This window comes from Geotrypetes seraphini, chromosome 11, assembly GCF_902459505.1.
Source record: "Geotrypetes seraphini chromosome 11, aGeoSer1.1, whole genome shotgun sequence".
Classification (NCBI taxonomy): domain Eukaryota; kingdom Metazoa; phylum Chordata; class Amphibia; order Gymnophiona; family Dermophiidae; genus Geotrypetes; species Geotrypetes seraphini.
In genome coordinates, this window is record NC_047094.1 from 83,732,209 (window position 1) to 83,746,602 (window position 14,394).

Consider the following 14,394-nt stretch of genomic DNA (forward strand, 5'->3'; position numbering starts at 1 on the left):
TTGAGACTGCTTCAAATCAGATCCTTGGCTGACAAATTTAGTCAGGATTTAGTCTTTGTCTTCCTGAATTTCTCTGGAGTGTCTGGGTTTTTTTTTTTTTTTCATGGTGTGGGAAACCCCAAATCCTGCCCCTGCTCATGAATGCCTGGCAGGACTAACTGTGCTGGTGCCGACAGGCTGGCTGGTGTGATTCCCAGGGGAAGTTCTTGCCTTTGTTTCTGGGAATTGTGTTGGGTCAGTCAGTGGAGACAGAGCAGCATGTTACAGCTATGAGTATTCAAGATGTGTGCATGAGATGAGGGCTGGTGCAAAAAAAGGTGCAGCTCGGCTTTCTGCACAGCAAGCACAAAGACTAGGCATAATCAAGTAACCTTGTCACAGAAGCACAGGGACAAGGCAGTGGCACTTAACCCCATCACTGCTCAGATGCCCCAGGACAGGGTCACATAACCCTAATACAAGACAAATTCCCTAGGACCATGCAGATAATAATAATAACAGTTTATATACCGCAGGACCGCAAAGTTCTATGCAGTTTACAATGATCAAAAGGTATTACAGATTGAGTGGAATAAACATAGTTCAGAGTTAGTGAATAATAGTTCTAAAGGAGGAGTGTGTGGCGCAGTGGTTGGAGCTACAGCCTTAGCATCCTGGGGTTGTGGGTTCAAATCCTGCGCTGCTCCCTGTGACCCTGGACAAGTCACTTAATCCTCCAAAGCCCCAGGTATGTTAGATAGATTGTGAGCCCACCAGGACAGATAGGGAAAATGCTTGAGTACCTGATTGTAAAACCGCTTAGATAACCTTGATATATAAAAACTTAATAAACTTGAAACTTGAACTTGATTTGTTGAGGACTAAGATTGTGTAGGTCAGTTACCCAAGTACTTCAGGAACAGACGCCTATAAACACATCTGTTCCTGAAGTACTTGGGTAACTGACCTATACAATCTGAGTCCTCAACAAATGATCTTTAGAACTGTTATTCACTAACTTGAACTATGTTTATTCCATTCAATCTGTAATACCTTTTGATCATTGTAAACCGCATAGAACTTCGCAGTCCTGCAGTATATAAATTTAATTTAATTTTAATTTAATTTAATTCTTATATACCGCTAATAACCGTGAGGTTTCTAAGCGGTTTACAAAAATGAATGCATTAAAAGATACAATAAATAAAAATAAATAAGATAGGTACTTGGAAATTCCCTAACTGTCCCAAAGGCTCACAATCTAACTAAAGTACCTGAAGAGACAATTTATGAAAAATAAAGATAAAATATAAAGACAGAGATAGAGATAGAAATGAATATTCCACCAAGTAATGAATAAATAAATTTAAAGATAGAATTAAAAATAAATAAGTAAAATAAATAAAAAAATAGAGATAAAAAATAAGTATCAAGAGAAATAAAAAATATATATGGATCGGGGGAGGGGTGTAACTGATCAGGTGCCCTGCTGGAGAGGGGCTCCCAATACTGCTGCTGGTCTCGGTGAGCCGTTAGCACCGCTTCTTTCAAAGTGTTATTATTATTATATAACTCATAGACCAGGAGAGGATAGCATAACCATGGGGGCAGTGGAATGGGGGGAAGGTGACGGGGGAATCACTGGGGCCAACACAGCATTAGCAACTAGAGGGGGTGCAAATAGAAATTGGCTTGCTTGGCCCCTGACACAACCCAATCACATCATTACATGAGTTTTTGGAGGAGAGAGGGTACTGGAAAATAAAATACTTTGATCATATTTTCACATCTATGTGCATCGTTTTCCAGCAAAAAACTGGCACGGGTGCAAAGTGCATGAGACCTTTGTATCTTTAAGTAACTGTCAAAGGAAAAGATCACATGTAGTTGTCCTTTAGCAATTATAATGGCTGTCTGTACCTTGGTGGGCTGTTTAAAATGTACTCTAGGGGGGTCACGTGATGCTGGAGACCTGATCGGACGTGCCTCTCTGCAGCTCCGGGCCACTCCGCCCTAAATCTTGCTTTAAACCCGCGGATTTGGGAGGTGCATCGCGCTTTTCCCTTTCCTGCAAACCGGCGGGCGGGGTGCGCCTCCGCGTTGTTCCTTTTTGGGCATTTCACGCCGGTTATGCCGACTAAATTTCAAAGAGGAACAAAGGCTAAACACTCTGTGAAGGGCCCTAAGATGGCAGAGCAGCACGCGGTACCGATGTTCACCCTGCAGGACGCGGCCGTGCAAGAACTCATGCGCTCCCTAACATTGGTTATGGAAGATAAGCTCACCAAAATTCAATCTTTTATGGAGGAGATGAGAGCGCTTAGAATCTCAGACGAACCGTCTGCAATGCGCAGAGGATCGCATTGTTCAACAGGAAGTCCGCACGGATAGCTTTGAGGAGCGTCTCCGCACTCTGGAAACAACGGCTAAAACCCTAACGGAGCGAGCGGAGGACCAGGAGAATCGCGGTCGCCGGAACAACCTGCGCTTCATCGGAATCCCTGCCTCCGTGCGCGACGTGGATCTCCGCTCTCGCCTTGAAGCGTGGCTGCTGGAGGCCTTTGATATACAGGCCCCTCTGGCCCCACTGTTGATCGAGCGGGCGCATCGAGTGGGGAACCGCAACGAGGGAGAGCAGCGACCGCAACCCGTCATAGCACTCTTTCTCAATTTTGCTGTGAAGGAGAGGATCTTGTTCCTGTACCGAAAAGGGAAGGAGCTACAGTTTGAGGGTCACAAAATCCTCATTTTCCAAGATTTCTCACCACACGTTTCCTATCAGCGCCGTGCTATGGCACCTTTCTGCAATGAGCTTTTCAAACGGCACATCAGGGTTAATCTTCTGTACCCAGCTCGGACCCGAATATTCTACAACAACAAAGTCACCTTTCTGGACACTCCGCAGGCTATGAAGCACTTTATTCAAAAGCTTCCTCCTGTGATCGATCCCCCTCAGTCGGGTGACTGAAGGCTTTGCTTTTCTTTGTACTTTGATTGCTAATATATCCCTGCGGCCTGGGTGCTGCTGGGGTCCATGGGCCTTGTTCCTTGCTACATCTTGTAGCCCTGACTGTACATGTTCATGGTTTGGAATCTTTTCCTATGTCGGGGGACTACGTCAGTTTCCTGCATTTACTTATCTTCTCTGTTCCTTCGGGAGCGTGAGGGGGAGAATGTGGAATTACCCCGAACTACTGACCGATAACTGCTGCCTTCGGTCTAGCACCGGGCGCTCCCTTGGTGGGGCGCCTCTCACATGTTATACTTTATAAGTGTTCCTTATTATACCTGTTTCTAGGGTACATATCTTTTCTTAGCTGTTCAACTGTTATTAGTGTTTCAACTTTTGGTGTTTTATATGCAACTGACTAATATGCCTTTTATGTTTTTTGGGTTATCCTCTATTATTTAACACTCCCCCTTAGTGGGGTGGGGGTGACCCGGAGCTGCTGTATCTATGCTGTTCTGTTGTATTGGGGTAGACTGTATGGTCTGGGGAGGGAGGGGAGGGTGATTGGTGGGGGGTGGGGTGGGGGGACGCAGTTGCTGATATGTATGTGTGTGTGTATGTGTATGCTTGGTTGGATGGTTGGTGATTTGTCTGGGATTCTAGGGCATGGTGATTTGTCTGGTGTTTGGCTGAGACGGATGCCACGATGGATGGTTAGCATTCTCCATGATCTATGGAGGAGGGGGATTTGGCTGGGACGATCCCTCTCTCCTCTATGGTTTTTGGTTCATTTCATTGCATTTCATATATTTACTTTTCATACTGGCTAACTTGAATGTTAATTCTTTAAATGTTGATGGTTTTCACTCTCCTGTGAAATGTACCAAGATTTTATCATACCTGAAGAAGGAGCGCTGTGACATAGCTTTTCTTCAGGAGACCCACCTGTCCGCCACAGAACATCTCAAACTTCGGAGGGATTGGGTGGGACAGGTGGGTTTCTCTGCCTACTCTTCCCGAAAGCGTGGGGTGGCGATCTTGATTCATAAGAACATTCCCTTCCATGTCCATAAAGAAATTAAGGATCCGGAGGGCAGATACCTATTTCTGATTGGAGATCTATGGGGTTCCCCTCTAGTATTGGGTATGGTCTATGCTCCGAATGTTTACTCACATGAATTTTTTTCCTCCTTGGTGGGGATTTTGGCCGCCTACTCTTCCCACCAGTTGATTATAGGGGGAGATTTCAATGTGGTGGCGGAGCCCCTTTTGGATTGTAAACCAGCTAAAAATGCCCATCGGGGACATTATAACAAGGGGATACCTTTTCTTCTACAAGAATTAGGCTTGTTGGATGCCTGGCGAACCCTGAATCCGCTTGATAGTGACTTTTTCTTCTATTCCCACCCTCATAACGTATACTCTCGCATTGATTACATTCTAATTTCTGATGGCCTGTTTTCTAAATTGACCAAAGCAGGTATGGCCGTTCCTTTGGTGTCAGACCATGCGCTCTTGGGCACCACTCTGCAATTTTCTCCTGCCTCTCCTGGTAGGATTTGGCGGATGTCTCCTCACCTGTACTCGGACCCTTCTTTTCGCACTTATTTGGGGCAGCGGTGGGAAGAGTTCCTTCAGAACGTTCTTTCTTGGTTCACCTCGTATCTTGCTAACCGTACTTCCTCTGTCAGGTTTAATAATGAAGAATCCACAACTTACTCTTCCTCATTCGGAATCCCTCAAGGATCTATTCTGTCCCCTTTACTGTTTAACATTTTTCTTTCTCCATTATTAGGTATCTGCCAGTCCATAGGCTTTATTCCTTTCTACTATGCTGACGACATTCAACTTATTCATCCCTTGGACCCGGAAAATAACATTGAAATCACATCCATCAATCACAAATTGGAAATAATACAAAACTGGCTCAATACAAACAAATTAGCGCTAAATATAAATAAGACTAAATCAATGTTATTTTCTTGGAAAAAAGACTTAACTTTGTCAAATCCGTTCATTCTTAATAATATTCCACTCAACTTAGTCTCCTCTGTTAAAATCCTCGGAGTAATAATAGACGATAAACTGATCTATCACGAACACATTTCTTTTACTGTTAAAAACTGCTTCTATAAATTACGATTGATTTGTTCAATCGCCAAATTTCTCAGTTTACCTTCGATTAAGATACTTATTCATTCTTTAGTAATAGCAAAACTTGACTACTGCAATGCACTTCTTCTTAATATTACCCAGAAAGAAAAAAGGAGACTTCAGTTAATACAAAATACGGCCATCAAATTAATATATAATGCGAGAAAATATGACCATGTCACACCATTACTAATAGATGCCCACTGGTTGCCAATCGGTCATAGGATTATTTTTAAAATAATGTTGCTTACTTTCAAAACACTAGCATCTAATGAACCTCAATTTATATCCAGATATCTAATCCCACACAGTACTCAACGTCCACTTCGTTCATCTGGTCAAAATCTGCTTTCAGTACCCTCTCTGAAAATCATAGGAACACGAAGATCAGATATGTTCACAGTGGAATGCTTTGCCACAATACATTAGAATTGAAAATGACATCGCAACATTTAAAAAATTCTTAAAAACCTATCTATTTAATGATGCTTTAAATATCTGAAACTTTTATACTTTTTAGAGATGCTCCTAACAGTGCTATGGATTAATTACCCCTTACCTTTTGTTGTTTCCTTTTTTCTACCAAAAATTTAAGATTGTAACTTTTAATTTTTTTCCCTCCCGATTCATGTCTGTATTTTATGTATTTTATTTTATCACATTGTTAAATGTTAGTTTCTTTCTATTATTTTTTATTGGATTTTGTACATCGCTTAGCAATTTTAATAGGCGATTCATCAAATGTACTAATAAACTTGAAACTTGAAACTTGATGTGAGCCCGGTTACATACTGGGAGGCGGCCAAGGCCGTTTTGCGAGGTCACGTACTGGCCTATTCTGCTGCTGCTAAGAAAAAACGGGGATGGGGAATTGTTGTCCTTGACTGCTGAGTTACAACGCTTGCAACGCTCACACATCTCGAGTCTTACCAGTGACTTGCGGGATAGGCTTTTGGACGTCAAACATCGGGTTAATGATATTCTCTCCCAACGGGCCTCTCGAAATATATACTTCTACAAATACAAGCTGCATGCTTGGGGTAATAAAATCGGTCGCTTACTTGCCAATTTGATCCGACCTCCTAGAGCCCGACATGTCATTACTCATATCAAGGATGGGGCGGGGAGGGTGCATACTCAGCAACAGGCAATTACAAACCAATTTCTTCAATTTTACCAAAGGCTTTATGCTGAACAGCTGCCTGATGACAGAGCGCGAGACGCCTTTTTCTGCAATCTGTCCATGCCCACGGTCTCTGAACAACAGAAGATGGCGCTTAACCAACCGATTAGTGGGGAAGAGTTGCAATTGGCTATTCGAAAACTCAAGCTGGCTAAAACTCCTGGGCCAGGCGGCTTTGGCCCGGAGTTTTATAAGCTCCTGCCCCCACCGGCCTTAGGCTCTCTGCAAGCTTATTTTATGGGACTTCAGTCGGAAACACCTCCCGGTAACACTCATAATAGCGCTCACATTATCATCTTGCCGAAACCGGGGAGACCCACGGACCAACTGGGTTCATATCGCCCCATCTCACTTCTGAATCAGGATGTTAAAATCCTTGCCGGGATATTGGCGTCGCACCTTAATACGATCCTACCGAACCTGATCCACGAGGATCAGGTGGGCTTTGTTCCAGGGAGGCATGCCTCCATGAATTTACTTAAAGTGCTCACGGTATTGCAGCTTCCTTACCATGCCTCCGATAGGGCTTTAATAACCAGTCTTGATGTAGAGAAGGCATTCGATATGGTTTCCTGGCGACACCTCTTTTGGATCCTTGACCGCTATGGCATTTCCGGGGACTTTGTCGCCTGGGTGGCAGCATTATGCACTAGCCCTAAATCTCAGCTGATGATCAATGGGGGGATCTCTGAACCTTTTTTTCTGGGTCGGGGCACACGGCAAGGCTGCCCATTGTCCCCTCTGCTATTCCTTCTTTCTCTTGAACCCCTGACCATCCGAATCCGTCAGGACCGGAATCTTCAAGGCTTGGGCATCGGGGGACATGAATTTCGTATTAGTATGTTCGCTGATGATATGCTGCTTTACGTTCGGCATGCCGATGTCAACCTTCCTCGCTTGATGGATATTATTAATTCGTTCGGACTCTTTACTGGTTTAAAGGTCAATTATGAAAAAACTGAAGCCTTACTGTTGCATGATTCCCCGGGTGATCTTTGGTTCAAGAAGTTGGGAGTGGGCATTGCACCTGGGAAATTGAAATACTTAGGGATTTATCTTTACCAGGATCCGAAAAAGCTCTATGAAGCCAATATAACGGCGGCGATTGGTAGGATCCACTCCCTATGTCATAAATGGCGATCCCATCCCTTATCCCTGATGGGCCGGGTAGCCCTGGTGAAGATGGTTTTCTTCCGAAACTTTTGTACGCGGTACAGTCGGTGCCCTTCTGGGTTAGTCGTGAAGACGAATGCCACTATAACTTTATTGTCCGTAAATTTATTTGGAATGCCAAACAGGCGCGCATTGGATTCCTCAAACTGTCTCGAGCTAAGGGGCAGAGGGGGCTTGGGCTGCCAGACATTCGCCTCTACAATGTCGCATCTCTCTTTCGCTGGATCCATGAACATTTGACATTGCATAGGCGTTATTCCCCTCTGGATCTTCTGGCTACTTGCTGTTCTCCAGTGTCTTTTGTTTCATTCATGCATGGGATTCAGGGTTTGCCAGTCTCTTTGAGGTACCCCTCGTTACATTACCTATATGCCTTTCAGAGAGCTTGGGCGTGGAGGCGGAAACTTCAGCACAAAGTACCTCACCCGTCCCCCTTTTTATCTCTGATTGGCAACCTTAATTTTGTACCTGATTTTCGGGATTTGCCCGGTTTGAGGGGTCATGCTGAGCGTGAGTCCACCATACGCGATCTATTATACTTGGGGGGCGGACGTTTCCCTTCTTTTTCTTTACTTTGTACCCATTGGGGGCTACCCACCAACCAGTCTTATCTCTATATCCAAATTAAACATTATTATGACTCTCTGACCCATATTTCTCCTACCACTTGGGATTGTGGATCTTTGGATGAAAGGGCTCTCGATGTGCCACCCCACAAGAACAAGATTGCTACCTGGTACGCGGAGGGTAGGGAGGGTCAGGGAACGCAGTGTCTTCAGCCCATAGTATCGGACTGGACTAGGGACTTGGGATTGACAGTGTCTCTTCATGATATGCATGTTTTCTTTCAGAATATATACTTGTTTGTTAAATCTGTCTCTACAAGAAACCCAATTTTGCATACTGCACAGAGCATATCTTACCAGATCTAGAGGTTTTCACATGGGGCTGTGGCCTGATAATTTATGTGTTAATTGTCATCTCTCCCCAGGCACCTATTTGCACTCCTTTTTTCTCTGCCCGAAGCTTACCTTCTGGGTCCAGGTCCACCAGTGCTTGGAGGATGTCCTAGGCTGCACCATCCACTGGAATCCACCTGCCTTACTGATGGGCAATGTGCAGGACTTATCTCAACAGAACCTCAATGCGTCCTCACAGAAATTTGTTCTCCATGCTATCTTGGTGGGGAAAAAGCTCATTTTGCAACACTGGGCTTCCCCGGAGGTACCCTCCTTTTCTGTATGGTCCAGTCGCATGGATACTTTGGCTTCATTTGAGCTGCAAACATTCTCTCAGCGCTCGCAAGCTTACTGGAAGGACTATTGTGCACTTTGGGATACCTTTTTGAAGCACTGTTCTGCATCTACTTCATAACTATTGCCTTTCTGGTGTTTCATAGACTTGCCTCCCTACTTGCATCTGCATTTTATTATGGTTTAGCCTTAGCCTTTGACTTTGACATTGCCTTTGTCTTGACAGATGACTGTGTCTCTTCCCACAATATATATAACCATTGGTACTGATTTATGAGAGTTCTATTTTTCAACCTGTCTTAGCCGTCGGGCACGGTGTCCCTAGTAGTCTGCTTGGTGAATGTGAGTCTGTTTGGGGAAGGTGTGTACGGGCGGGGGGGGGGGGGGGGAAGTGCAGGTTGTTTAGGTGTGTGCTATATGGATGGTGATGGTATGTATGGGGGTGTGTCTGCGGGTTTTTTCCTATGCGTCAAGGTTATAGTTTCTTCTATAAAACACTGGGTGTTTGAGATGACGGCATTCCGGCCACTTATTAGAGAGTGCTTTCTTTTACATATTTTGCTATTTTGCTACTTGTTTGATATTCGTACCACTTATATATTGCAATTGTTGTTTGCTGTTTATGCTGTTATCTTACTTTACCCAATAAAGATGATTATACAAAAAAAAAAAATGTACTCTAAACAAACTGTATATTGTAATTTTTGCTGTTTTTGAAATTCGCGACCTTTCTTTACAGGTCCTCTCTGAAATTCTTAGCAAACAGTATATTTTGTAATTTCGCTCTCTTAAAGTCTCTGTACTCTGTACTCCTACATATTGTAAATCGCTGAATGTCCAGCTCTCTTGAATGTAAACCGCCTAGAAGTCGCAAGATTGTGGCGGTATAGAAGAATAAAGTTATTATTATATTATTATTATTATTATTATTATTATTAATACACAGGGCCAGTATTGTTCAAAGTAGTTAACTAAGAGTAAAAATAAATGAATATTTTTATACTTAAGTAAAAGTAAAGAGTACAATAATGAACACATTAAAAATGTACTTAAGTGAAAATAAAAAAGGTTATTGGCTAATATAATACTTTTTGAGTAAAAAGTAAAAGTCCTGCATCTGCAATGAATTCAACTAATGTTAATGTTTTCATCCCAATAACTTTACTGCTCTACAATTCAATCTACTTTGCTTTTTGTAAAACTAAATTTTGAAAATGACTGTCAGTTATTCAAGAGCGCTTATGAGTTATTAAACCCTGGAGGAGACTGCAGAAATGGGGGAGGGGGGAGGTCCAGCAGACAGAGAAGGAGATTATTATGAAACGTGCCCTTTGAGCTCCCAATGCTCAAAGCTCCATCAACAAGGTAATAAGTACTGTGGGGAGTGATATATTTTTTTTATTGGGTGTTGCTCAGCTAGGGTTACCAGACATCTGGATTTACCCAGACATGTCCACTTTGTCCAGGTTTTGAAAAGCTTTGAGCTTGGAGCCACATCTGGAGGGCATCTGCACATGGGCATATGCAACGTGGTGATGTCACACATGCATGCATGCATGTGACATCATCGTGTCACACCTGCATATGCTTTTGGAGGCCCTCCAAACACGGCTCTGAGCTCGAGAAGAAGATGTTTTGGGGGGGCGGGGCTGGGGCAGAATGTGGCGTGACTTGGGCAGCACAGGGCGGAACTGGGCAGGGTTGGGTCAGGGCCACATGTCTGGATTTTACAGTTGTAAAATCTGGTAACTCTATGCTCTGCAGAAATAGCATGCAAATTATATGCTTGCTATTTATGTGGAGCAGCCTGAAAAAAACAAAGTGGGAATTGTGCCTGGTGCCTGCTCAGAAGAGCAAATTGGTAGGCACAGCTCTTCTGAGCAGGCCCAGTAGTTCCTGCAGGCTTTTCCTTCCTCCTGCAGGTAGCTGCTGCTCTCCTTCTGCCCAGCTGATTGCAGTTCCAGAGTCATGATCAGCTCAGTGGGCAGGATTCACTGGAGCTGCTAATCACTCCCTCTCCCCATACAGGCTCAGTTGATCAGTGGCTCCGGTGAATCCTGCTGGCTGATTGTGCTTCCCCCTGCCAGCTCAGCTGATCACAATTCCGGAGCTGTGATCAGCTGAGCTGGGGCTAGCCTGCCCCTCAGTTGGCTAGAAGTTGAAGGACACAGAAAAGTACATAGAAGAGACCTACAGGGATGTTGTAGAGAAGTCCCACCTCAGTTTGGCAACCTCTGTGCTGTCGTGGAGGAGGGAGGTCTTCTTTAAAGGAAAGCATCACCCTGGTGAAGTATGAAATAATCCTGTAGCCAGGACCTGCCCACCAAGGGATACAATATCCTCTTGCACAGAGGATGTATCTCCAGGGGCTTCTGCCCAGGAAGGAAGGGCTAAGATGGTCATTGTAGTGGAATCATTAGGCATTTAGATTCTGGATGGCTGGTGGTTGAGAGAGTCACTTGCCTGGTACAAAGGTGGAGGACCTCAAGCATCATTTAGATAAGATTTTAGACAATGCTGGGAGAAGCCTACTGTCTTGGTATATGTGGGTACCAATGACATAGGGAAATGTGGTAGGGAGGTTCTGGAAGTCAAATTTAGATTCTTCGGTAGGAAGCTAAAATCCAAAACCTCCAGGGTAGCATTTTCAGAAGTGCTTCCTCTTCCAGGTGCAGACATGCAGGACCTAAGAGGCAAGTAGAGCTCCAGAGTCTCAATGTGTGGCTGAGGCGATGGTGCAGGAAAAAGGGTTTTAGATTTGTTAGGAACTGGGTGATTTTTGGGGAAGGGGGAGCCTATTCTGGAATAAGGCCGACAGTCGCTCAAAAAGAGCATGGTTTGGAACAAGGTTTCTTTAAAAGATGTTCCCATAATAGGGAAGACAGGGCATCGAGAGCCCTTTCATAGCGAAGTTGCAATACAGGCCAGGCCACAGTAGACCAATTATCCTTAAATGCAGAGGAGACTGGTTTTAAAGCCTGCAAATTATCCATGCCAACTGCTGAGCAAATTGTAAATAGGAATGACAAACATTGTTTGAAATGTCTGCATGCAAATGCCAAAAGCCTAAGAAACAAGATGGCAGAGTTAGAACATATTGCTCTAAGTGAAAGGATAGATATAATAGACATCTCTGAGACCTGGTGGAAGGAAGATAACCAATGGGACACTGTCATATCGGAGTACAAATTATATCACAGAGATGGGTGGATCAAATTGGTGGAGGCATAGCGTTATATGTTAAGGAGGGCTTTGAATCAAATGGACTAAAATTCCATAGAAATCAAAACACACATTGGAATCCCTATGGGTAGAAATTCCATGTGTAAAAGGGAAAAGGATAGTGATAGGAGTGCACAGGAAGAACAGACAGATGCTGAAGTGTTATCAGAAATTAGGGAGGCTAACTAGGTAACACAATAATAATGGGTGATTTGAACTACCCCAATATTGACAGGGCATGTTAGGGCATGTTCTTGATGAAATCAATGAGTGCATATGGAGCAACTGGTTCAGGAATTGACAAGAGGTGAAGTAATTCTAGTCCTAGTTCTTAGTGGAGTACATGAATTTGTGCAGGAGATAATGGTGCTGGACTGGATGGTATATATCCCCGAGTACTGATAGAATTAAAAAAATGAACTTGCATAGCTATTGTTAGTGATTTGTAAATTATCTTTAAAATCCAGCATGGTACCAGAAAACTGGAGGGTAGCCAAACTAATGCCAATTTTTAAAAAGAGTTCCAGAAGTGATTTGGAAAATTATTGACTGGTGAGTCTGACGTCAGTGCCAGGCAAAATGGTAGAGCCTATTATAAAGAACAAAATGACAGAGCATATACATAAGCATGAATTAATTATTGTTAACATGGATTTAGTTAAGCGAAATCTTGCCTCACCAATCTACTGTATTTCTTTGAAGGGGTGAAAGAACACATGGATAAAGGTGAGCTGGTTGATATTGTGTATTTGGATTTTCAAAAGGCATTTGACAAAGTACCTATTAAAGACCTCTGAGGAACTTAGAAATTCATGGGATAGGGAGGTAATGTTCTTTTATGGATTGAGAACTAGTTGAAAGACAGAAAACAGAGGTTTAAATGGTCAATATTATGAATGGAGAAGGGTAAATAGTGGAACTCAAACAAAGAAAATAACTCTCTCTAAAGATACTCTCATGCAGACCAAACTTGAAAGGGAGAACACCTCGTTGGCTGAAAAACGTCCTTCCTTCCAAAATGTTTACTAAAAATGTCAATCTCAAAAGCTATAAATGTTCATTTCAATTACTTGATTTCAAAAAAGCTGAAAAACTTTTTTTTTTTTACCAATTCAATCATAACAACTCAAATATACGCAAAAATAAATTTTAAATTAATAACCTCCCCTTTTACAAAACCGCTGATGCAGCTCTGACACTCTTAGAATTCTTATGAGCACTGGAGCTGTTACCACTGCGGCTGATGCTAAAAACCACGCTACAGTTTTGTAAAAAGGTGGGGGTGGGGGTGTAAATCCAGTTAGAAATTACTTATCTTCTGTATTCAATTGTATTCAGTTATGTTAAAAAAATCTGCCACTTCTGTTATTTTTCAGCCGCTGCTCATGTCTCTGCGATCCAACGAAGGTGGCCAGCCAGCGTTTCATTGTGCTGCGTCAGGGAAAAGGATCCATAAAATGAGTGAAAACTAATGAGATTCTAAACTAAGGGCTCCTTTTACTAAGCTGCGATAGGATTTTTAGCGCACGCAGGATTTTTAGCACACGCTAAATCCCGCTACGTGGCTAGAACTAATGCCAGCTCAATGCTGGTGCTAAGGTCTAGTATGCGGGGCTAAAACTGCTATCGTAGCTTAGTTAAAGGAGCCCTATATTTACAAAATGCAAATATAAACTCTCCCTTCGCCCCTACAAGGGGACTTACTTGAGCCAGCACATAAACTTTGTGCTCACAAAATGCAAAGATGGCTGCCAGACTGCCAAGCCTCTACAGCAGGGGTGTCCAGTTAGAAGTATTTTGTGTGTGACCGGTCGAGGGCGATGCAGTGTTTTCCTCTGCTGCCCCCGGGTGTTTACCATCATGCCGGCTCCCTCCTCTGTCTTGCTGCAGCGTTTGCGCGTTTGTGTGGCCCCAGAAACATTTTTTTCTGCCAATGAGGCCCAGGGAAGCCAAAAGGTTGGACACCCCTGCTCTACAGTATATGAGCTTGGCGGGTGACATCATAGAATGACATTACCCTCAGAAGACGAATGTTCTCAATTGCTCAAAAACACAAAAGAGAAAAACATTGGATCCAAAGATGGCTCCCTGAAATTTATTTATTTATTTTTTTTAAAGGTTGTATTTAAAGAAATGCGTACATGCCAATCAATCTTAAGATTTAAACCATTAGGTTCTTCAGAATTTAAATAGAAAATCTATTCCTGTTCTTTATGAAGTAGGACCAATTGCCTATCCCCTCCTTGTTTCAAAATATGTCCATGATCAATTATATAGCATTTTAACATTGGTAATGCATGATCAGAAATGCAACAATGTTGTTGTACAAGTGATTCATCCATTTTCATTCAGGATAAGCTACTTCTATGCTCACCAAACCTGGTTCTGAACTGCCGTGAAGTCTGCTCTACATATATTTTGGCACAAGAGCAAATGACCACATAGACCACAAAGGAGATGTCACAAGTCATGTCATACTA

At 43.1% G+C, this 14,394-nt stretch overlaps 1 long non-coding RNA gene across 1 annotated transcript in view; it reads left to right on the forward strand.

Annotated features, from left to right (window-relative positions):
- The window catches only part of LOC117368953, a 40,821-nt gene extending 31,796 nt beyond the window's left edge, over positions 1-9,025 (forward strand). The window contains exon 3 of the long non-coding RNA XR_004541044.1: positions 8,431-9,025. This is a non-coding gene — a long non-coding RNA (uncharacterized LOC117368953). The remainder of the gene's footprint in view (positions 1-8,430) is intronic.
- The last annotated feature ends 5,369 nt before the right edge of the window (positions 9,026-14,394 follow it).